Source organism: Oenanthe melanoleuca, chromosome 3 (assembly GCF_029582105.1).
Source record: "Oenanthe melanoleuca isolate GR-GAL-2019-014 chromosome 3, OMel1.0, whole genome shotgun sequence".
In the NCBI taxonomy this organism is placed as follows: Eukaryota; Metazoa; Chordata; class Aves; order Passeriformes; family Muscicapidae; genus Oenanthe; species Oenanthe melanoleuca.
Window position 1 is genome coordinate 24,800,107 of NC_079336.1, and position 23,533 is coordinate 24,823,639.

The 23,533-nt window shown below is 35.4% G+C and overlaps 1 protein-coding gene across 1 annotated transcript in view; it reads left to right on the forward strand.

Moving 5' to 3' along the window:
* PHF3 (PHD finger protein 3) overlaps positions 1-23,533 on the forward strand; it is a 193,818-nt gene that overhangs the window by 100,829 nt on the left and 69,456 nt on the right. The gene's annotated exons all lie outside the window — the stretch shown is intronic.

Sequence of the window (23,533 nt, forward strand, 5' to 3'; positions counted from 1 at the left end):
AGATTCTCTATTTCTTTTTTTAGTTTTCTCATTTTGTTCTACTTAGTTTCTCTTTTCCATTTTTCTAATTCTACTTTTTATCTCATTTAACCTGCTCCCAAAACTGTATTCCCAAACAAGCCTCCTGGTTCTCTAATCTGCACTTAGTAACTCCTACAATGGTGTAAATAAGGCTTTGGAATCAGTGTACTGAAATTCTTCCGTGATTGACAAGTCAATGGATAAAGTGCATTCAGATTTCTGAAGGTGGTATTTCCTTTCTCTGACTGACAGAATGAGTTCAGGACAGATGCTATTAACTTCCTCTTTTTTTTTTTTTTTTCCTTCTTTTAACCTAGCCTAGATCTTTATTTTTACTCAGTGCCTTAAAGGACTAAAATTTCTCATTTCTCTTCTTTTTTTTCTTGTTTTCTTCCCCAGTGATGTCTTCACAATCTTATCTTTTAGCTACCCATTTTTTTTTCCTCTTTAAGAAAAATATCTATTTAACTTACACTATTTCTTTATGGTTTTTATTCATATTTAAGAAACAAAGCACTCTGATGGTGCAAGAAGGACTTTTTAAAGTTGAACACAGTCATACAATTTTAAAAATCAATGACAGAGAATCATACAGTATTTCACTTAGTTCATGTAGCTCACAAAACAATGTTATGCACTTCAGAAAATGTATCAAAACATCTGGTTATGTGCACACAATGAATAGACATATACCCATATGGAAAGATGGGAGGGTATGCATATCTGTGGATAAATACTGTCATTACAAAAACAAGACTATGAATATAAAATAGAAATCTGTCATAAGAACATATAAAGGCCCCAATGACTGAACTTCTACTTTCCAAAAAGGTTTATGATTAACTTTTGCATTTATTCCAATAAAATAGAGTGGTTATTAATTTCTACCTGTAAATTAATGCCTTTGAGTCTTATTTTTCTGTGCAGGTCATATGGCAGTGCATTATTTCTTTTTGAAAAACAAAGATAAAGTTATGAGTATCAAGAATACATCAATATTTTACTAAATTTGGAACAGTTTTACTATTGCTGAGGGTAAATTCCGTGCACTTTCAGTAGAACTTGTCCTGCCGAGTTATGGATTCAGTCCCAGTATTTCCAGTGTCTCACCATGACAGACAGAGGATATTGCAGTCATAAATAAAGCCATCGAATTAAACCCATGATATTTCTTAAATCATAGCATATTTGAAGGGCACTTAATTTTCTAAGCCAAAGCATTATGAACATATGATCCTTGAAATGAATTCCCAAAGTAAATTTGCAGACAGACAATCATATCTTTTTGTGGAAAGAAAATATTTTTTCTAAATGTTATATCTTCTATTTTAAAGCCTTTGACAGCATGTTTAGAATGTCAGACAGTTATTTAAAGAAGAAGGAGAAACCAGTACTGTGTAATTCAGAAATGAACCGGAATACCACTGAGTTTGGAAATCCAAAAAAGAAAGCCCCTCTTCCCAACCAAGCTTTGCCTCACTCATATTTGCTACACAGCAGCAGTACTTCTTCTCCTGGGCAGTAAAACAGGTTTTTATGGAACAGTAGGTTGAACTGGCATTTTCACCTTACCCTAAATTAGGATGAAAAAAGAATAGTTTATTTAAAACTACTCATGTAGTAGTTTGAAAAACTTCCTGTGTTGTTTCCCTCAGTCCTTTGTAGGTCTTAGGCAAGAAAAATTGCAGGATGGCTTTAGAAAATATCAGTATAGCACAGAGAGAATATGTATTCTCTTGATGGAAGAATCCCAAGAGGAACTGCAGAGCTGACATTTGACACACACTGGTTATTAAACAACACTTCAGGGAGTGTAACAGAAGTGGATTTCCCAGCCATGCCTCAGTTAATAAAGATGAACTGCAGTAGCTACTTTACTTAGTAACTCTACTGGAAAGTTAATTATTGAGTTGATATGGAAAACAATCCTATTTGCCAATAGCTTTTGAGATCACTTTCATTTTCATTCAGAGTCAAAAGAAAAAGAAGCAGATTTTTTTCCCAATGAAATTCTGATGAAACAGCCTTTAAATTTCAAGAACTCAATGTGATCATACTAATAATTAGAGAGTCCTGACAGAGATTTCTCGTACTATTAAATTCTGCTGAAGAGTTCTGAAAATTTCCACATCTGAGAAATATTCCAGCCATAGAAAACTGGATATTTCAATATCTTTCCATTTTAGTGTAAGTAGTTCTTGTTATAATGTAGAAAAATAGCGTGAATGCTACCGCTCCTCTCTTGCAACCACCTTAGTAACATGAATCCTATTTTGCAACTTCTCTAGGAAATTAGTTAAAAGGAATATGAAACAAATGCAATGGAGAACAGAGATATTTTGTGAACATCATTCTTCATGGGTTAATTAAAATCTCTTGTTTTCAGAAATTATAAATTTTTTTTATAAGACATTATTTTTATTATTTGCTATCACTTTTGCTCCTGATATTATTTTACAGAAAGTAAAATATTTTGGACTTGTACTGATGTAATTTGAGGCAGAATGAAGCCCTCAGAATTATAGGGAGGGCAGGTGGCTGAGATAACCACAGCCAATACTTTCCAGATGAAGTAGAATCAGATAATGTTAACTTGCCCAACACCAGTTTAGGATGACTTAAGCTTAGGCAGCTTCCATACTGGATATCTGGCTGAGCCTGAAAACTTTTAGAAAAAAATAGCAATAATACTTTGGTTATTTGAAAGAAGGAAATACAGAAATCCAGATTGTTTTCTACATAATAATAATAAAAAAATCTGAGTTTTTTTTCTTGCCAATATTTTAGCCCCATCTCACTCTTCCTGTCTTTTCCACTTTATGCCACGGTTTTGAGGAAGATATGGATATTTAAAGTCTGAACCTGTCATTGTCCCTGTGAAATATCATCTTAAATGGCCACATTATAAACTTTAAAGTGCCACTGACACATACCCAGAGAGACCTGGGAAAGAGAAGTCAAAATCCTTAGAAATTCTGTACTCACTAAACACATTTAAGCTATACAAGACTTGTAGTGATGAGTAACCTGTTCCTACACCATATTCACCAAGTGAATGATTTAACACACACACATATTTAGAATTTTTTTCATTTTCCTGGCTGTCTCAGCTGATCTGCCTGGGACAAGAAGTGAAAACTCAGCATTAAGCATTAAGCATTCACACTTTAACAGTTGTTAGAGGCACCTCTGCTCTAGACATATGGCTTACTAAAAATACTACCTTACTTGAAAAATGAGGCCTCAGTCTTCTTGGTTAGGTACATGAAATTAATGGATCCCTTTGACCTTAACCTCTCCATACTTCAGCTTCCTTCAAATCAGATAAGGATAAAATATTCCATTGTTTCACACAGCATAAAGTAATAAATCAATGAATTTTGTGGTGCTTCCAGATGCAAGTGATACATCTCATAGAAAAATCTGTGAGAAAGGCAATGATTCAGAGAAGAATTTCAATAGTATGCACTGTCAGCTGTAATGAATTAGGTAATATTTTAAATATGTGCTTCTGTGTCATAATACATAAGCACTGAGATGCCAAATAAAATGTGTAGACACATTTTTCATTTTGGCACTTACAAACTTTTTAGTGCTTGGTTTCTCAACCTTACTCACATTTTTATGTTTGTGCATATGCCTGTAGTCTTTAAAACAGTGGATTTTTGCTTCTGCAGCACTATATCTGTAGTTAATGTCAAATTCTACAGACTCTAGATAGAAAAGGACTTATTTCTGAGTGCCAAAATTGTTTTGCCTTGTAATTGTTATTAATCACTACTGAGAGTATTTTGCATTTGCAGTTTATCTCACTGTATGACCTACCTTGCATGTTTGCAACTCCTGTGTGAGCTAAAGAGACACTGAAGAGATAATGTCCCTTACCATTCTGCAACCTAATCTTTCAGTTGCTGACCATCAGGAAAAATAACTTATCAATACACTAAAGGAGAAAGGATTTGTTCTCACTACAGCCTATGAAATCACATAAATGAACAGCAGAACATATAACAATTTATCATTTCTTGCCATTTCACCTCTAAAAGACATTTTTACTGCACAGTTTGTCTTAGCATCACTTGACTTTGAAGGTTAGAAATTTTTGTCTGTGCTACACGTCCTCAGACTTTATAGCATTTTTAACTGTTGCCAGCTAAAATCAGCCATACAAATATGTCCTTGATATTAAATCTAGAGATGTGAATGGAGTTAACAGGAATGTAAAATGGGAGCAGCAGGAATATATTTTTAACATTGTTTTGTCAATGGCTTATTTGCTCAAGGGTGGCTCTCAATTAATAAAGGAATAGATTAACCTCAAAAGAAAGCACCATATTTACAAAAACAATGTTCAAGGAAAGTCACAGCTTGATGCTTCAACCAGAATTGGAATACACTAGAAACTGCAGTATTCAATATCTTAGAGTTGCTAGAAAATTATATATTCACTTCAATACCAGATCTAAAGCCAGCACAGAAAAAAAACAGAAGTAAGAGATGATGTGGCAAATCTTGCACATTGTCACAAGATTTGAATTGTTGTTTTATTTGTATGCTGTTCAAGCAGGGGGATTTCTAGAAACAGCCTTTTAAAAAGTGCATAGCCAAAAAGACTGAGCCTGGACATAATGACAGCAAGTAGGTCACCAAGAAAAAAGCAACACAAAAATAAAACAGAAATAATCCTGAAGAGGAAACCTACACACAAAAAACCCCAACAAACAAACTAACAACATAAAAAAACCCACTCAGGGATCTAGCTGAAACAATCATTTAAATCCTAATCATAATTAAAAAAAAAAAGGTTAGACAAAATAATTTCTCTAAGAGAGGTCAGTATAAATCCAGATCAACAAAGTCTAAAATAGAAACAGGAGAAGTTCACCATAGCAAATCACTTTTACAAAGCAAAAGTCCTTTATGTCAGTATTAAATTAGAGACAAACTAAAAGCATGCAGAAAAAAATAATATAAAAGAATAACTGCAACATCTAGTGTAATATATGAAAGTTAAGCCTGGGATACTACCCATATTTTAGTAAATGTAAAGATCAAAAACATGAAGAGAAAACTTTTGATGAATCCTGTATGTTAGAAATATCCCAAAATCCCAGACAGAAACAGAGTCCTGCGTACAAACTAATCCAAGTAATACAGTATGAGCAAGATAGACCGAACTTGTTTTATTCACTGGAACTTTTCCAAGATAAAAATGATGGGGTTTTTTCAATAGATTTACTTTCCTGCTGCAAATTTATCCATAATAAAGGTCACACAAATTATGGGTGTTACAGTAGCATACAAATACATGTGTAGTAGGCATTTATTAGACACAGTAAGCTTTTAGGAAATAAATAAAACACCACAATAAAGGAATAGCTTTTAAACATTACATAAACTGGCAAGAAGTTAAAATTCATTTGAGTGTGCACTGCATTGTGGTTCCCATGTTATATCAATAATGGCAATGTTTTAAACTTTCCCACAAAATACATAGAGACCAATAGCATTACAATTAGAAGAGAGTTTGCATCACACATTTCAAACATCAAACCAAAAATGTTCTATTTTGTCTCCTTCTAAATGTTTCATCAGAATTCCCACAAGACAAAAGGAACTTTAAAAGCATATTGAAAGATAACAGGACCATCATTGCTCTCTATAAATTCTGTGCAAATCCCAACCAGCCAGATGTGCTGTTGCAGACCTGACTTGATGACATTTCTAATCTGCCCATACTTTTCCAAACCTTCCCCCAGAGATATAAATGGTTTCATTTTGTTGGAATATTATCCAAAAACTGTTCCTCCTTAACATTTTTCTATTTGCTATCTAAATAAGATAATGATCATGATTCTGTCAAGTAAGTGTAAAAACGTTTGCAACTCTAAATAGCTGCCATCTTATGACTTTAATTAATGAGAAGATCCCTTAATATGGTACAGAATTAACAGAAGGCATGTAAGTGAGAATGAATGTAAACAGCACTGGACCAACCCAGCTCATGGCATAACAAATACTTGTAGGATGTTCCTCTAACACAAACTTTAGAAACAGATTCCCTAAGAGGTTACTGCATCATTCTTCTCCTTTTTTATAATAATTTTCTCTTTACATCCTACTGACTGAAATATCAGGGCCCTGCCTCAGTAAGCTCAGACCTCAAGAGAAAAACCTTCACTGAACAAACTTCCTCTTGAGTCTTCAAAATGAATTCAGGGACATAGCACGGATTGTCTACTCTTCCAGTTACCCAACGATTTAATAAAATTATGCTGGTCTTAAAATATATCAGTGTTTTCTTCTCCCTCAGCATACAAATGATTCAGCCTTATCTAAGGGCATGGAGACCTTACTTAGGAGTAAGAGAAGTACAACACACACAAGCACAGGTATGTGAAAGATAAATTTAAGCTAACTTGGGCAAGAAGTTCACAAGCTGTCAGTACTTCAGTGCCCCAAAGCCTGGTACTAAGACTTTAATTTGATTATGGGCATTGGGTTGAAAGAGCAGTTATGGTTGGATTCTAGGCTTTTCCAGCCACTAGCAAAGGTTTAGGAGGTCTTTGCTGCAGATTGCTCACCTACATTAGCATTTAAGCAGGTAAAGAATATAAATACATGCAAAAAATTGCTGAGCTTTTAGAATACACTCTGCATTTGTAGCTTTAGAATGTTAAATAAGTGACTTGATTTCCTTTTACCAAAAAGAAAGAAAGGTTAGTTTCAACATGGCGTTTTTACACACATAAACAGTTGTTTCTCCTAGTACAATCTCAGGGATAAAAAAATTCTCAATAAGGAAGTTTGCTAACTTTCTAATTAATCTAGTCCATTCCACTATTTATGAAATATTAACAATATTAACAAATAAAGCATTTATTTAAATACTTATTGGAACAAAACCAGCACTCTGTGAATATGAATATTTGTTAATTTGTACAATTTACTTGCAATTAGCAGATAGCAACATCGTTGAATTATTTTGTAATTGTATAAGAGTAAAAGTTTACTTACTTCTCATGAATATCAAAAAGGAAGTTTATACCTTTTTTTTTACTTCATGTTTTTATGCTACTTTTCTATTATTTCTCTTGACAATCTCCACAACCTGATTGAATATCTTCCCTTGCCTTTCTCATCTTAGATCTCCAAATCACTATACAGTGACAAAGGGTGATTGTCAATTATTAACAGGAAGTTGTCTGTACTTGTTTTACATTTTTACAAGTGATGCATAATTTGCATTATTTTTAAATGGCATTTTGCAGAAATTGAGAAGCTATCATTTTCTTAACTATATTTTCCTAGTCATAACCATGGAAGAGTTAAAAACAGTTATTACTCTTGTGCTGACTCACTTCTCATTGCCTCTGAAGAGACTAATGTTAAATGAGTATGAACAGTAGGTTTAAAAGGTATTTTAACCATGAACTGAACAGTAATGCATTGATTTTAATTCCAGTTCAAAAAGTTTACAAATCAAAACTGCAAACAACATTTTCCATAATTTTAAGAAGAGAAATAAACAGATTGTAACCTTATTTTGTTGCTATGTTCAAATGAGAGAAAAGTATCTTGCCAAATGGGAAGAGTTTTCACTGAATCAAAAAACATTTTTCTGTAGCAAACATAAAATGATATCTTTTAAAAACTGTTCTGAAGCATCTCTTTAGCAAAAGTGGGTAGCAGTTGTCTGTCCTAGTAAGAGAATCTAATAGTTTGGTAGGAGTCCAAACTGATGCTAAGTCAATCTGCTTCTGTCAACTATTTCTACAGCATTTTATCCCAGTGCATCCATCATACATGAAAAAGAAAGCTTGCTTTTTTTTGTTTGTTTGGTGTTTTTGTTTGGTTTTTCATTTTGTTTCTTTTTCAAGTCAGTTTTTTCCAGGAGATAAGTCCAGGTCAAATTGTTCCAAGCCAAACACCATAGCTCTTAGTGGCAAATAGGCTAGAGAAGATTTTTCTAAGAATTTTCTTGTATGAAGTTTTGAAATGGTATTTCCCTTTGCAAAGAGCAAATAAGACTAGCAGTTTTAAGTTCTCCTCTCCTTTGTGCAATTTATTTTTTTTAAACCTACAACAAAAGAAATGAGAAACAGAAAAATAACATCTGAGATGGTCATTTGCAAGCACATGCAGACCTGCTAAAACTGCACTGAATTTTCTATTACTGCAAGTTTTTTTGTAAGAACTGGCTTTTTCCCTTAATGCATCTAACCATCTCACCCATGTCCCTACCCTCTTCTTAATATAACTCAGTATTGTAACAACCACATTCTGGCCTTCTCTGGTAAATGGCCTATCAACTAATTTCACAGAGTTAAAATTAGAGGCCAAAAAGCTTTACTCAGCTTGGCAGGGAAAAAAAAATAGCAAAGTGCATAGCTTCACAGCTTTTCAACATAACTTTGTTTATTTTTATATGTAAGAAGACATAAATCACATGAAGCTGAACCTGTGTCTGTGAGACTTCAGTCCCCAAAACACCAGCAGCATTACAATCATAGAAACAGGAGTCTGTAGAGGCCATCCCAATTTAGCTAAAGTATTGCTCTCCTGACACTGTCATCCCATAAACACAAAGCTCTTCCTATTCTCAGCTCCCACTTGCAGTTTATAAATAGCTGTGGTGGTTTGTGCAAAAACAGGTTGCAAACAACGTGAAAGGAACCAGCAGTTGGAAACAACCTACTTTTTTCCTGGGGTCTAATTGCTGTTTGTACTGCTGCAATGACCAGAGTCAAAGCACTCCAGTGTCCTGTGTGCTTTATAAATGAACTATGTCCCTTTCCTCCTCTTCAGGATTTTGCATCATTAAATTGGTGTCCATTAATGGCAGGTTGATCATAGAGCAGTTGAATTACAAATATTTTTCCTTATTTTTTCTGCATACTACCAAAATTCTTCAGGCAACATTTCTGACTGGCCCAAAGACAGGAAGTGACCATTTGGTGAGATGAGGGCAAAGGAGTTCATAATGTCACCACAGCAATCAGGAGGTGCCCAATGGCCCCAGTGCAGCAGGAGTACAAGGAGGAGCTCCCAGTTACAGGCACTGGCACACAGCCCCAGTCATCTGGGCTGCCCAAGGAAAGGCATTACCAAATTGGACTTTGTCTGGCCAAGACTTGTGGGACAAAGAGCAGTTTGAAAAGGAAGCAATGATATTAAAAATCTCAGTAGAAAAATGCTGGATTTCTGCCAATCAGTGTATTCAGAACTTTGGGGATTTTAAAGTGGCAAGTTTCCCCTCACAAGGGAACTCCCCTACACATGCACTCCTTTGCTTTTATTTTTTCACAGAGATGGTGTTAACCTCACAAAAATCCAGTAAGCCTATAGTCAGACAGCTCTTCCCCCAGAAGTTCAACGTGGTCTGCTCTTAAGACTCTGCAGCACCTGTTTTTCCAATAGTTTGCTCCTGTGCCCTCCCTGTCCCTGGTATTTTCAAGTGGACACCCTAAGCCTAAAATCATATTGCATCCTCTATTCAAAGATATGAAAAGAGACTCAATATAAATATTGAAACAGTTGGTCCCAGGAGTAGCTTTCAAAACTGAGGGTTTGGCAACCACATGACATACATAGCACATAGCAGTAAGTGACTTAGAATGACAACACAATGTGATACCCTGCTGCCCAGACAATAAAACATCCTAGGATAGTGACATGTCTGAAATCCATCCTGTCCAGAAATGTTGTGTGTCATGCCAGACAACATGCCAGACAGGCATTCCTGCCCCTTCACAGCCCACAGTCATCAATCCTTGCTTGAGAGAAGGCTGGAGCCGTATTTATTCTTTTCCTGCTACACTGCAATGGCTCCTGCATAACTGCCTTGATGTTAACACCCTGCTAAAGGAGGGAATGTCTTAGGTTTAATATCTGCCTTCAGCCTCTCTTCTATTTTCTAGAGAATTTTCTAATTGACATGCTAACTGTAGGTGGTAAATAAGGTTCCAGAAAGAATTCTAAGAATTCTATTAAGGTTCCAGAAAGAACATCTAAATATTAAAAAGGAAGAATAGAGGTAATTAGGAATTTACAAACCAGTCAGCCAACTGCAATTCTCAGAAAAGTAGTGCAATAGACAAGCAAACAATAAGAAAGCCATCAAGGGATAGCCTAAAACTCTTTTAGAGAATCTCTGGCTATAATCCAATTTAATCTCCTTCTAAACCAGACAAGTATCATACATATTAACTTACCAAAAGCTTTTTGATATTTCCACACGACTTTATTAAAAGCAATCACATGAAAATATCTTGATGAAACTAAAGGAAAATGGGTGCAAAACCACTTGGGAAACAATTTCAACTTCTTTATAAATTAAAATTAATAGTTCCGTGTCCAAAGCGAGAGATGATTGAGTAGAGAACCAGAGACATTTTCTTTACACCAGATTCTACTCAATAACGTGAATAAGTAAATTATCAAGTAAAAGAGTAGTTTATTACAGTTGTACTTTATATTAGGCTTTGAAGAGTATACAACCAGACTGAAAGCCAGAACTGGAATCTGGATGCTTGAATAAAGTGGAAGCTAGATCAAGAGAAAAAAAAAAAAAAGAAAAGAAAAAGAAGCTGACAAATGCAAAGTATTATTCTGTTTAGTTTACTAAAAGTGCAACTGCAAGATGACTTGGCAAAATTTCCTCAAGAACCTGCAAATCACAGGGGTTCATAAACCAAAGTGAATCAACACTGTCTTACCACTGTGAAAAACTAAGCCATACTGAGACACTTAAACAACAGTGTTGCAGATACTATATTAGTAACATTTAATTAAATTAGTGAACACATTTTAAAAGATCGGTTTTAGACTTTATAAGTTAGGGGAATATTTACTGGAAACCAAGGCACTTATGCTGCATGCCTCTGTTTTTAACCAGATGACTAACTGTACCAACAGGAAGCTGGGCATTAGCAAAGTCTTCCCTTACACTCTTTGGTTCAGAAGAAAAGCTTTGACAAAAAGCAAATAAAAACAAATATTAAACTATTAATAGTCAATTCAGACTTCTAAAAAATTTTGCTTCCAATTTACAAAGGCCTTAACACAAAGATCAGAAATTATCACATACTTTGTCCAGTGAGCAGAAAACCTTTTACTTACATAAAGTAAACTTAATTTTGGATTATAGGACTTCCCTCCCAAATTACAGGGAGGTGTCAGACTTTGATAACCTGCAAATATAATTTACTACAGGCATCAAAATGTGTGGAAAATAGTGCTTCCTAAGGTTTGTATTTCATAGTAAAAGGCCTGGCAAATGTAAACTCTTTGTCCAAAATCATACCTGAACTCTTTCATTTCAACACTGTGTATGGCTGAAATCATATTTTTAAAAGCATGTTTAAGGACTGAGCTATTGAACCTTTTAGATAAGCAGAGGAAAAAAAGGATTCAATCTGGCTGAACGCCCCCAACAGAAGGCAGCAAAACAGAATCTAAACTCCTTTTTGTTTCACACTAACTAATATTACCTCTACAGTTCAAATAAATTCACAGCACAGAGATTCATTAACCCAACAGCTGAGGGTTTTGTCCCTTCTAAATTGATATTCATTTCATTGCTAGTCTTTTAGTGCTCAGTCTCATATTATGCCAGATTGCTTAAAATATGTTTGAAATATATTAGACCTCCTTGCCTTTTTAAATCCAGATATTAGAAATAAATTGCTAATTATTAATGCACTTTCCTGGAATGTTTGAGACTTCTGTTTAAATCATTATCCATAAACAAACTGATGTAACTTCCTAACAAGGTTAAGAAGACTTGACTGCTAAACTCAGAACAGAATTTGTGATGGGGCAGCTGGTGTACTGGAGCACTGATGATGCTGTTCCATTACAATTATAAAACATAAATAATCAGTGAGCCAAAGACCAAAAGAGTAGGAAGGTAGGCAATTCACTAACAGGTGGGCATATGTGTTTCAGCAAAGGTTTTTACATCTTGTTGGAGAGGCTCTAGTCACTCATTATGTACTGAAGATGTGGTACAGTCTGAGAATTTAGGGAGTCTTCTGAGAGATGCAGACTCAAACCCCAGAAGATGGATGACATGATTAAATTTAAGGTCTTGCCCTCCTATCAAGTGCACTGACCCTGCAGTATTAGGCCAATACAGGAACACAGTTGTATTTGAAAACCATGTGAGGCCCCCCTCTTTTCTTTTTTCCCTCTTTTTTTTTTTTCCTTTCCTTACAAGTACACAAGTCATTTTAGGTCAAATAAACCTGCAAAAATGAAATGAAATTATGATGGATTCTGTTATTTTTCGAAATCTTATCAAAGAAAGGATAACAAAAAAATGAACCTATTATATAGAACAACTCAAAACAGCATTCAGAGTATGGGAACAGATATGGGCTCAGAACTGAGCTGGACACATAGCATGGTTTTAGACACTGGTGGGGTACTTTTTTGGATAGGTTATATTTTAGAGCCATTGCAAAGGAGAGTCCATGCCACTCTAGACTGGTGAGACTCAGGTTACCTTATGTGACCAGCTTGAAATATAGGTGCTTATTCTAATTGCTCATTCTTTTTCTAAAGTCATGATAAATACTGTTGAAAAGCAATTTATGCCATCTTTAACATTCATGTCAGAACAGGATTTATCAGAATCTAGAAGGACTTCTCTCACTCTCTGAAGTATAGAAAAAGCCTAGACCACTCTCACATTTGGCTACTAACTCATAGGGCAAAAGAAAGCTGGATGCCTTCTACCATGGTAAATTTCTACATGAGCTGCAGCCCAATGTTAGTTAGTCTGTTTTTCTAGTTAAAGGGAAATTACTTTGATCTAGCTTTAGTTAAATGTCAGAATTTGTGTAAATACCAATTCATAAGTTTACTTCTGATTAGGGTATTTTATAATTTGGTTTCCTGTTTTGTGTTATAACTTATAATATGCACATTAATGAGTTTCCCTGTAAGTCACTCTCTCAAGGTAATTACAGCTACTTTGAAGACAATATTTACATCATTTTTTTTTCCTAATAATAACATAAGAGAGACTATAAGGATACAAGTATGTAACTGGAAAGGACAGACCAGATCAGGGGAATTTTGTAAATATAGGATAGGAGAAATATAGAGCATAAGGGAGAAGACCAGCTGATCCCTAAAACTAAATATAAAACTGTAGTCCTGATAATGCAGCAAGGGGAAATAGAGAAAATTTTCTGAGGTTGAAAACTGTAATCCTCAAAGAATGCTCTAAAGAAGTCCGAGGTATCTGGGGGTGCAAGACACAGGCTTGAGATCACAGGAATAAATAAAAAATAAATATGAAGTCCTGGGTCAAAGAAGATAAAGAAAACAATATTGCTGGTAGCTATAATGCCAGCAGACAAAAAGCAGAAGGAAGGGTTACCAAACACAAAGAAAGTGAAAATCCTTAAAAATACAGAACTTGTACTGCAAGTAGAGAAAGCAGTACACAAAAACAGTTAAGATAATTCATAATTGTCTCAGTGAAGAATGCAGGCCACTTTAGGATCTAGAGAATGAATGGGTTTGACTGAAGCAGTGTATGAACAAGAAAATTGTAAGCAAGGACCTTTAGGACCCTTTTTTTCATTACTATGATGGATAAATAGATCATTTTAAAAATTTATTTTGTTAAAGCAGTGTTATGGTCATAGTGTTAGGCTGAAAAGTGTTTATCAACTGACAGGAGCAGTCATCTACTTCACTGATTATTTTTTTCACCTGCAGGCTGTATTGACAGCTCTTTCCTTTTTGTGTAACTATTCAGTATTTTTAGAAATATTTTGTGAGAAACTATAGCATCTTTTAAAAATGTCTTTCTTTTTTTAAAAAAATATTAATATTCAAGAATTTTATCCCCATGGTTGCCTATTTTTCCCTCCTTTTGACTGCAGCCTTGCTAAAGAAAGTCAGCTTCATCCTCTAAGAGTTGGTCAAGCTAATTTAAGGTTTATTCCTCTCCTCTACAGTTTTTGTCTGCTCTATCTTTCAGTGGGCCATGCTAACTCCTACTGACTCCATTTTTAGTCTCCTAGTCCTTCTCATGTTTTGAACAGGAATCTGTAACATGTAATTAAGGGTGTGAATTCCCTCATGCTGGAACTGTCTAAAGTTGAGCATCCCCAAGTGACTACTCCCTTGGAAAACACAACTTATGCTCTAAAATAATATAGATAATTTTGAAAAGTAATCTTTTAGACTAAAGGGAAACTTCCAAAGGCAAAATATACTTTTTGCTTAACTGATCAGAAATGAAGTCACAGTTACTTGTTTCCAAAATTAGTATCATATGTTAGATTGTCCTTGAATCCTTGAATAAAGCAGAGTAAAATCTGAATAAATATTTCAGGCTATTTACTGAAAGAAGACTAAAGAGGATATTGTTCTTCCCTAAATAAGGATAGTCAAATTACAAAGAAATTGAGAAATAGCACAGGAAAAAAGCCCCAAAATATGAGCAGTGGAAAAGTATTTATGATCAATTTTATTCATAATGGTACCTTAAGGAAAAAAAAAGTCAAGATTCCTGCATTCCCTTGCAATTTATTTTATTCAGATTGGAGAGAAATTGGTAGCTTTTATTTTGTACAAGCAGTGCTTGGTTTTGAAAGCTTCTCTTCAAGTTGAGGCTTACTGGATCACTAACAGGATAAGAGGCTTCAGAGAATGTATGGATGAGAGCAGCCTAATGAGCCTTACAATAAAGGCAGCAGAATATCCACTGAGCAGCATGATGAGCTTGTTTCCAGAGTTTGTCTCCAAAGTTTGTAGTGTTAATCCTCAAGAACAATGTCTGTAAAGCTCATTGCCTAGACATTTGAAAATGTCTCCAGACTGCTTCTTGCTTGCTGGAAAATGATTAAGTAAAATTAGATCTTGAAATGTATATTGGAATTTTATTATGTTTTCTACAATGGAGTTTATTTAAATACCGGGATTTCTAATAAAATTACAAGCTACAAGAATAATGTCAGTAAGTTTTGGAGTATATTTTACATAGCAAAAATGTTAGAGTCTGCTTCTAAGCTCCTTAGTCATCCTAAAGTAGTGCAGAAAAAAAAAATAAGTTTTACATTAATCTTCTCTGCATCCTAAGAATTTTGTTTTAATAACAAGGAGGCCTTTGCATCACATTTCTTTTGATATATTGAAATGCTTCCATATCTGACAAAGAGTGTGCAGAAAATAGTGGCTCTACTGGCACTTGAAGAGCTTCACTTTTTTATCTATCATTGCAAACATTGTTAGTCTGAAATACTTGTTAAGACATATTTAGTTAGACTAAGCAGTTAGCCCCATATCTGCCTACTCCTTTTTCCTCCCTTCCAAAGGTCAGCTTCAAGGACACACAATTATCCACAGTGGGGTGTGTCACACAGCAGAGTATTTCAAATCCACTCAGGCAACCTTAAACCAAACTATCACCAATTATCTACAATTCCATAAAACAAGTACATCCTGAATACACAACTGTGCACCTGCTTACTCCAATGGTTATTTCCCACTTTACATACTGCCATTCTGAGTGCTGTGTCTCTAAGAACAAACCAACCACATTATTTTCCTTTATGGCTCTAAGGTTATGGTTATTTTAACTTGCCACCACAGACAACTGAGCTGCTTCTGGACCCTATAGTTCTGTGTTACACACACTTGCAGACACTTGACCCACTTGCATCACAGACACATTAAACATGCTGCCCCAAATATAACTGTTTATGTTATGATGCAAACATCCATATAATTTTTCATGTCTTTTGGACAGAACCAAAATGTGAAATTACCACCATATTTTCATGACAAAATGGGTGGCCATGGAAACTGCTGGAATTGTTACTCTATCCCCAAGTGTACACTGGTGTTTCAGGCAGGAATTGTGCACTTCTACAATAGGACCATTTAAACAAAGATAGGGAATAGTTGCAGAGGCTCCAGAATCTTGCATCTAAGTAGATGTAGAAACAAATGTGACCCACTCTTCTTGGTGTGGAGATGCAAACTCTCATTATTAAAAAAATTATCCATGTGGCATCAGAAACACATTGAAGTAATAGTTTCAGAGAACAGGATTATTGCTGAAATGCATATGTCTACAGCTAGTAGTTCTGAGAGCACATATGAGTATGTGATCTGCAGGAATATTAGGAATATACAGTTTTGGGCTTGATGGTAGATTAAAGAATACTAGTTCAAAAAACTTAGAAAGGTACGTGGCACTAGGGGTACAAAAGAGGAATTCTGCGTAAAGAAATCTGCACAAGCAAACTACAGTGGATTCAGTTATATTTTCAGTGGGGTACAACTCTCTACCATTAGTTTGGTATGTATTATTTTGACCAACAGTCTGCTGACTAAAGAAACATTCTGACTGTGCAAGCCCTGGAAGAAAACAACATAATCACACACATAGCAAAGGCTGGTGCAGAGTTCATCTGGCAGATTGGAAGCAATATAGACTACGACCAGGAGTGCCATTGGAATATCCTTTATGTCACAAAAAGTACATGCTTATTGATAGCCTGACACAGTGTACCTGCTCTAAGACTAAACAAAAGTCTCTTTTTTATGACAAAGACTTAGCATACTTTTGATCTGCTGAACCAGTTTACTCCAGCAACAGACAAAAGAAATTAGGGATCCAAAAGAATTCCAGCACTAGATCACAGAGGGGGGCAGTTCTCAGATGCTTTCTTTTTAAAATCCAAATACAAAATCCACTACATTTTTGGGACATTTAGAGAATTACTTATCTTTTCCTTACAGCTTCAATCTTGATTTTTAAACACATATAATTTCATATAATTTAGATTAATACTAGTAATCTCCTTTCTTTATGATCTTTAGATCATAAGATTATACGTATTTCCAAGTGATTTGTTTTTCCTGTTAAATTGAGCACAGGTCTGACAGTTATAATATGATACAAAAGATAAAAGTTCACTAATCAAAGGAACAACAAAAGGACATGCATAGATACCAAGAAAACACGTTTTCAATGGCATGGTCTAAATTTCCTTTTTGTATAATAATTTTGTCATTTAATGGTATAAGTTCATATTTAACCATGGAATAGAATTGCAATAGAGATTTCATTATCAACTTTAGCATCTATTTTTCAATTTTTAATTAAATTCTCATAAATAAAACGAAAGGCAATGATTTTTAACAATAATGGAATTCCAACAGTAAATAACAAGATAAACTTTGAGTCTAGTGACAGTACAGCATATCAGATGGCAAAAGAATATAGTGAGTTATACAAGTGGATGTGCAAAATTTTCCTGTCTCAATAAATTGCTATTTTGCTGCACAAAACAACAACAAAACCCACAGAAAAATCAATGAGCGTTCCTCCCTAGCAACAGAGAGGAAAAAATCAGGAGCAGTGTGAAGAGGATGCTGAACAGGCAGCAAGTGACTGATAGCTGCAGTAATTTGAACAGACTGAGCAAAAAGATTGCAGTTTATTTCTGGCTGCAGCACTAATAATGCAAGGCAATAAAATATGTAGTTTACATTTTAGAAACAAAGACAAATTAATTTTCACACTTATCCAAAGAAACTTCAAAAAGGAAAAATTATGAGTCCTTGTAATTGCTGTACACTCTTGTAATTGCCATTAGCATATTTGCTAATACTATTAAGAGTACCAGTTTAGCAGGTTTCATGGGTAGCATTCCTGAAAAACTGCAGCATCAAAAAAATTTAAGTATTTTAACAGCTGCTGTATAGGACTCTTATAACAAAATTTCCTAAAAAGTAATAGTGAATATGGAAAACACAATTAGCACCAAAGACCCAGTTTGTCATCCCTATGGCAGGGCTATGATTTTCCACTAACATACTTGAGAAAACATTCCCAGGCTGTCAGCTCAAACAGCTTCCCAAGATAAACGCTGTGATATATCCAAGAATGTCAAACCATTGGCCTGTTCCAAAATTAGGAGAAAACCCAATTAAACTAAATAAAAAAATGTCCAGTTTTCCAGTGTATAGGCTTTATTTACAACAACAGGAATAAACTAGCAGATATGTTGTAAAAGATCCTAACAGAAAATTTACTTGTAAACAATATTGTGCAAATATTTTCTGAAACGATTCATCTTTATAATTACTCCTATAACACCTAAATACTATCTACTCATATTATATGTTGCCTAAGGGCCAATTATGAATGTGCCACTTGCCAAGTGACTATTACAGCATGTGCCTATAAAAGATCATCATTCCTTCAGTCATGAAAAATCCTTCTCTACCACATCTTCACAGTTTTGCCCACAAAATGGGCATTGTGGAGACAATTTTTTAATTGAACAGAGAAATTAAATAAATTTTTCCAAAAAAAACCAACTAAAAAATGGCTTCACATTGGTTGCATTTGTGAAGTCTCAGTAGTAGTGTTCTAATCCCTCTGACCAGTCCAGGGCCAATGCATATAATAAGAGGCCCAGAAAGAAACTAAAATGACCTTCTCTTCAAAGCAGTTTTGGTGTTGAAAATGGAAAATAATTGTCATTACCACAAAAGCATATAGACAAGATCTAGCCCAAGATCACAATGCTATACCAGAAACATTTAGCATACCACACCTTGTATACGAAGTGCTCATTTACATGAATGGTGAAAAGATCTGTTAAATCCTCATAATGAATTCAGAGTACTTTTTTTATAAATCTGCATGGCCAAGGATGCCAAATATGAAGAATACACTGCAAAGTCTTTCAATTTTGATAGTGTGCTAGAGCATCACAAATAGATTTCCTACAGTAAAAATGCTGTGTCCCTCTTCTAGCCCATCAGCACAGAAATTTCCATAGCAGAAAGGTTCCCCTCTAGCACAGGTCTGTGCCATCCATCTCACAGCAGAACAGTGTTCCTTAGGTGCTATTTGCCAGCAGCAGAGGGCTCCAAGTGTGCTCTCACCATGTGGGCCCAGGCTGTGGGAGCAGAAGAGCATCCTGACCGTGCTAGTGACTGAAACATGGGATATAGGAAAGAAATGAACTAATGTTTAACAATCATGAAACTTGTCAAAGAACCCAAGAAAACAAAGAAGCTTGAAAAAAGATTATGACTGAAGATATCCATAAAAAAAAATAAAGAGGAAAATATGCTAGAGGGGAGAATAAATGAGACCAAGCTGCAGAAATGAAGTTGATCTAGTAAGAACTGACAACAGCAAAAGACTCAGTAATTTAGAGGTTTTATACACAAAACAAAATTATAATAAGTGGAAAAATAAAAAGAAGCACTCAGTTAAATTAATAATATTATTAAAGTTCAGAAATATTAAAAGCAGAATTTCTAGTTAAGACACAATATGATAAATTCTACAACTCCATTGAGGTATAAATAAAATAAAGAGTCTGAACTAACTAAAAAACCTGAAGTAGAGCATTTTTTATTCAAAGTCTTCTTTTCCTGCTAAATTTGCACTTCAAGATGTAAAAACCTGTATTTTACATTTTATGTTCTCCTGTACATCACAGTATATGAAATTTCACCCAGTAATTCCTGTACTGAAGCCAGTAACTTGTATCTTCATCAACTTCAGACCAAGTGAATTTGTCATACATTTATAAACTAATCTACCTTACTCTTTGAATTAAGACATCTTTAGAGGCCTGTATTTTCTCCTTGTGAGATTTCACTGCATCTACTTTTTGAGTTAAACAGGAAGAGTCCTTTATATGTCTCACTGTTTCCAGTCTTTGAACATTTTCTGCAGATTTGCATTCTCAAAAATCTCTCTCTCTCTTCTACGACACAGCTGTGGATATACCACTCTTAAATACAAATTGACACTGCCCTGCAGTCCCTTCCACTCCACTATCCTGCTCACCAGAAGATCACAAAATCCAAGAGACCCCACCTAACCTGAAGAGGGAGGCAAAAAAGGGCTAAGAGGTAGAGCAGGAAGTATAAACAAGGGAGTAGATAACAAGGCACGTGAAAAAGGCCACACACAGGCTCCCCATTAATTGGTTGGGGTTTAACATGTATCAGGAAATCAGGTAAGGTCTGTGATCAACAGACTTGCACTTGGTAATGGATTAGTATTGATGCTATTAAAAAAAAATCAATTCCTCTACTCCTCACAATTGCACATCAGATATCTAAGGATCACAGAATGATCATTTTTACTGTAAGCACTGCCCTGGGAGTCCATACTGACTTGTCCATTCTAATGCCTGTACTCCTTTCAGAGTAACAAAAAGTATTCTTGAAAACTTATAAATCTTGCTTGTGCTCCTTGTTCTACGTGGATGATTTTGCAAGTGTTGGCAACAAAACACATTTTTGAGTGAATACAAGTTACTAAACAGTTTAGATTACTCTGAAGAACTATGTTGGCATCGTTGCTACTTGCTATTCATCAGTCTTTGCATCAGTCACACTTGTTTTTTGGACTGATCTTTGATTACACTCCTTTGATAAAACTGTTTGAAAACATGAGCATTTAGTGTTACAGCTTTGCAGTTACTTTTATGCCAACCTTGTAATCTTATCAAAGCATTAAGTCTCCTTTCTTGGTAATAGCTGTTTTCCCTAGAACTACATTGATTTGCATTAATTATATTCTTGTCCTTTAATTATTTTTTGTTTTAATCTGCTTAGCCATGTATGAGTTTTCTATGAGATGACAGTCTAACCCAGTGGTAGTCAATTTACCTAAAGTTTTTACACATTGGCATGACACAGGTATTAGCAGAACCCTCAGAAACCTCTATACAAAAGGCTACAATAAATAACAGCAGATCAAAGATCTAACTAGTAGAACCTTCAGTGTATACATTAATTTGATACATATAGACTAGTAACAGACATGAGATCAATAACTATACAAAATACCCAATACCACTAAAATTTAAAATATGATTATGTGTCTATATACATATAATTAAACTATCCCCAACTGAACAAATTCAGATTCTCACATTCATTTGCAGTATAGAATTGTTTTTGGGTTTTGCCCTAATGTCATGTTACAGAAGACCCAGACAGACATTAGGAACAACTGACTGATTTTAGGGGAACTAAAGAAGTTACATGTCTGCAAAAGACAGGGATATTAATAACAAGTACTTTTATTTAGTCTGAGTAATATTTATATAAATTGGTATATAAAGATATATATTTAAAACATAACAGTAATATTTTAAAGTTTAACTTTCATGATTCCCATAGAAGTAACATTTGGAAAAAAAGAACATATATAGTAGCAATAAATTAAAACCACTTCAAAGCAATACATGGTCTTGGTGTGACTGCATGTTGAAAACTACTTCCTGTTCTGGTCCCTCTGACTAAAAAATGATATAATTGAGACTTTTATTAGTACACAAAGGTTGACAAAGATGACCAGAAATAAAAAAAAAAAATCCACAATTATATTATGATTCCCCTTCTTTACAAAAATGGCTAGCAAAGCATATAAAATATTTACACTTTTACATAAAGAGTGTGAATAGGGATTTTTTTCACTATTTATTTTCAGCGTTCTTAGGAGAAAAGAAAGCAATCATAAGGTGTAACTCACCATTTGGATTTCTGAAACTTTGGTATTCTTTAAATTTACTGTTTAACTGCACAACTGCCTAATAAAACATCCAAAAACTTTTGAGAATAGCCAGCTAGGTAAGGATATTCAGTCCATGCCCACATTTTATTTTTCATTCCTACTCCTTCAAAAATGTAGTCAAGCTTTTTCCTATTATAGCCTCTTATCATAAAAAGTTGTATTAATCTTCCTAATACCTAATACAAGATGGTGATGATCACATCTTTGCTTTTCGTACTGGTAGTATCAGTCTCTTCTGATTATACCCCACAGATTTCTCTTTTCAAGCATTTATTTCATTCTCATATTTTAAGTTCCTTAGGAGTCTCACCTCTTTCTGTTTCCTCAACCCACTTTGTTTCATCAGTTCACTAGCAGGCACCTTGTCACTATCCACTTTCTCTCTCCCCTACACATACCTCTGATTCTGCCCTATATTATAGGAGATGATGGTAGTCTCCAAGTACCTCTTTCCATCTCAGATCATAAAATACAGGAACTAGTATGACACGATTAATCACAACTAGGGGGACCAGATAGGGTCAATCTAATAAAAGTTATTATTATATCGCTAAAATGATCCAGATATTCTTTACTCAAAAAGAAAAAAATCCTTCCAGACCAGAAGTTTTCAGAGCTAAATCCTTTTTTCTTTGGGTATATAATTTCAGAGAAACTACCAGACTTATTTTCAATGTAAACTTGTGTTTACACTGCTAGAGCATTGCTAGTTTATATTGCTAGAGCACTCAAAGGATATTGCAGCAGAAAGTAATTTGGTTTTAAAATCCTCAACAGTTTATTGTGCAATGAAGCAGTAAACAAAATCTTGCATTGTTGAGGAAAAAGCCCCAAATACAAAAACCAAACAGCATGGATTAAAGCAGGTAAAGAGCTGTTTAATCACAGAATCTGTGATTCAGAGCAAATTCCTCAAACTTTACTAATGATAAAAGTTATGTTGTCTTTATTTCTTTATTCCTAAAACCTTCCTATTATTGCAAGTAAAAGTAAAAAATATTCCAAGCAGCCATTATTAACCTTGGGATCATCTCATTTTATAGCATTCTGAGCACGCTTTCAAGAAGTTTTATATGGAGCAGTGGCAACAGCTGCGAGTTCACCAGACATGTGCTTTAAGTCAGAAAGTACATAACACAATGTAAATAAATAGAGCCCAGATCTATTTATAGCCCAGAGAAGCTAAGTACATTATCCTAGCAGGGACATGACTCCGGGTTAGAAATTAGCTTATGGCCTCCTGAAGCCAGGTGGAGAGAAAGATAGTAGAGACATGTTCTGAGTAGCACATCTCTCACATGTCAGATACCACGAAAATCTCTGGACAAACCGCAGCTTTTGCAGGTTCTAAAAAACCAGGACATTTGGGCAAAATCACAAACCAGCCATGCCTTTGTATAGGGCTGTTAATTGTTTATATCAAAACCAACTTCTGCAAGCTCTTGTAATCTGTATAGCAGTAATAAAACTAGATGCAGAAGAAAGACTTGACTAGTTAAATACAGCTAGAACAGCTTCAGACGAACTCCAGTTAAAAACAGGCTGTTATTTCCCGAGGCTGGCAGTGGCCCACAGGGAGGTGTTTCCCGGAGCCGGCACCCGGCAGGCAGTGCCGGCCCTGCCGCGGTCCCTGCGGCGGGCAGCGATCCCATCCCGCTTCCACCGCCTCGGCTCTGCCCTCAGGGAGCCTGCGCCCGGGGAGACGCTGCCCCGGGGCCAGAGGGAGCACGAGGCTGAGCGAGCCCTGCTGCTCCTCACAGCGCCTCCGGCCTGCTGGGCCGAGCTCCCAGCTGCAACACCACAGTCACTGTTCTCAAACCCACTTCAAAGACACGGGGTGATCTACGGGCACGACGCCCCAAGAGCTTCCTGCCGGCATTCAACTCGCCAGAGCGGTTTAGCAGCCCGCGGGCGAAGGGGCCG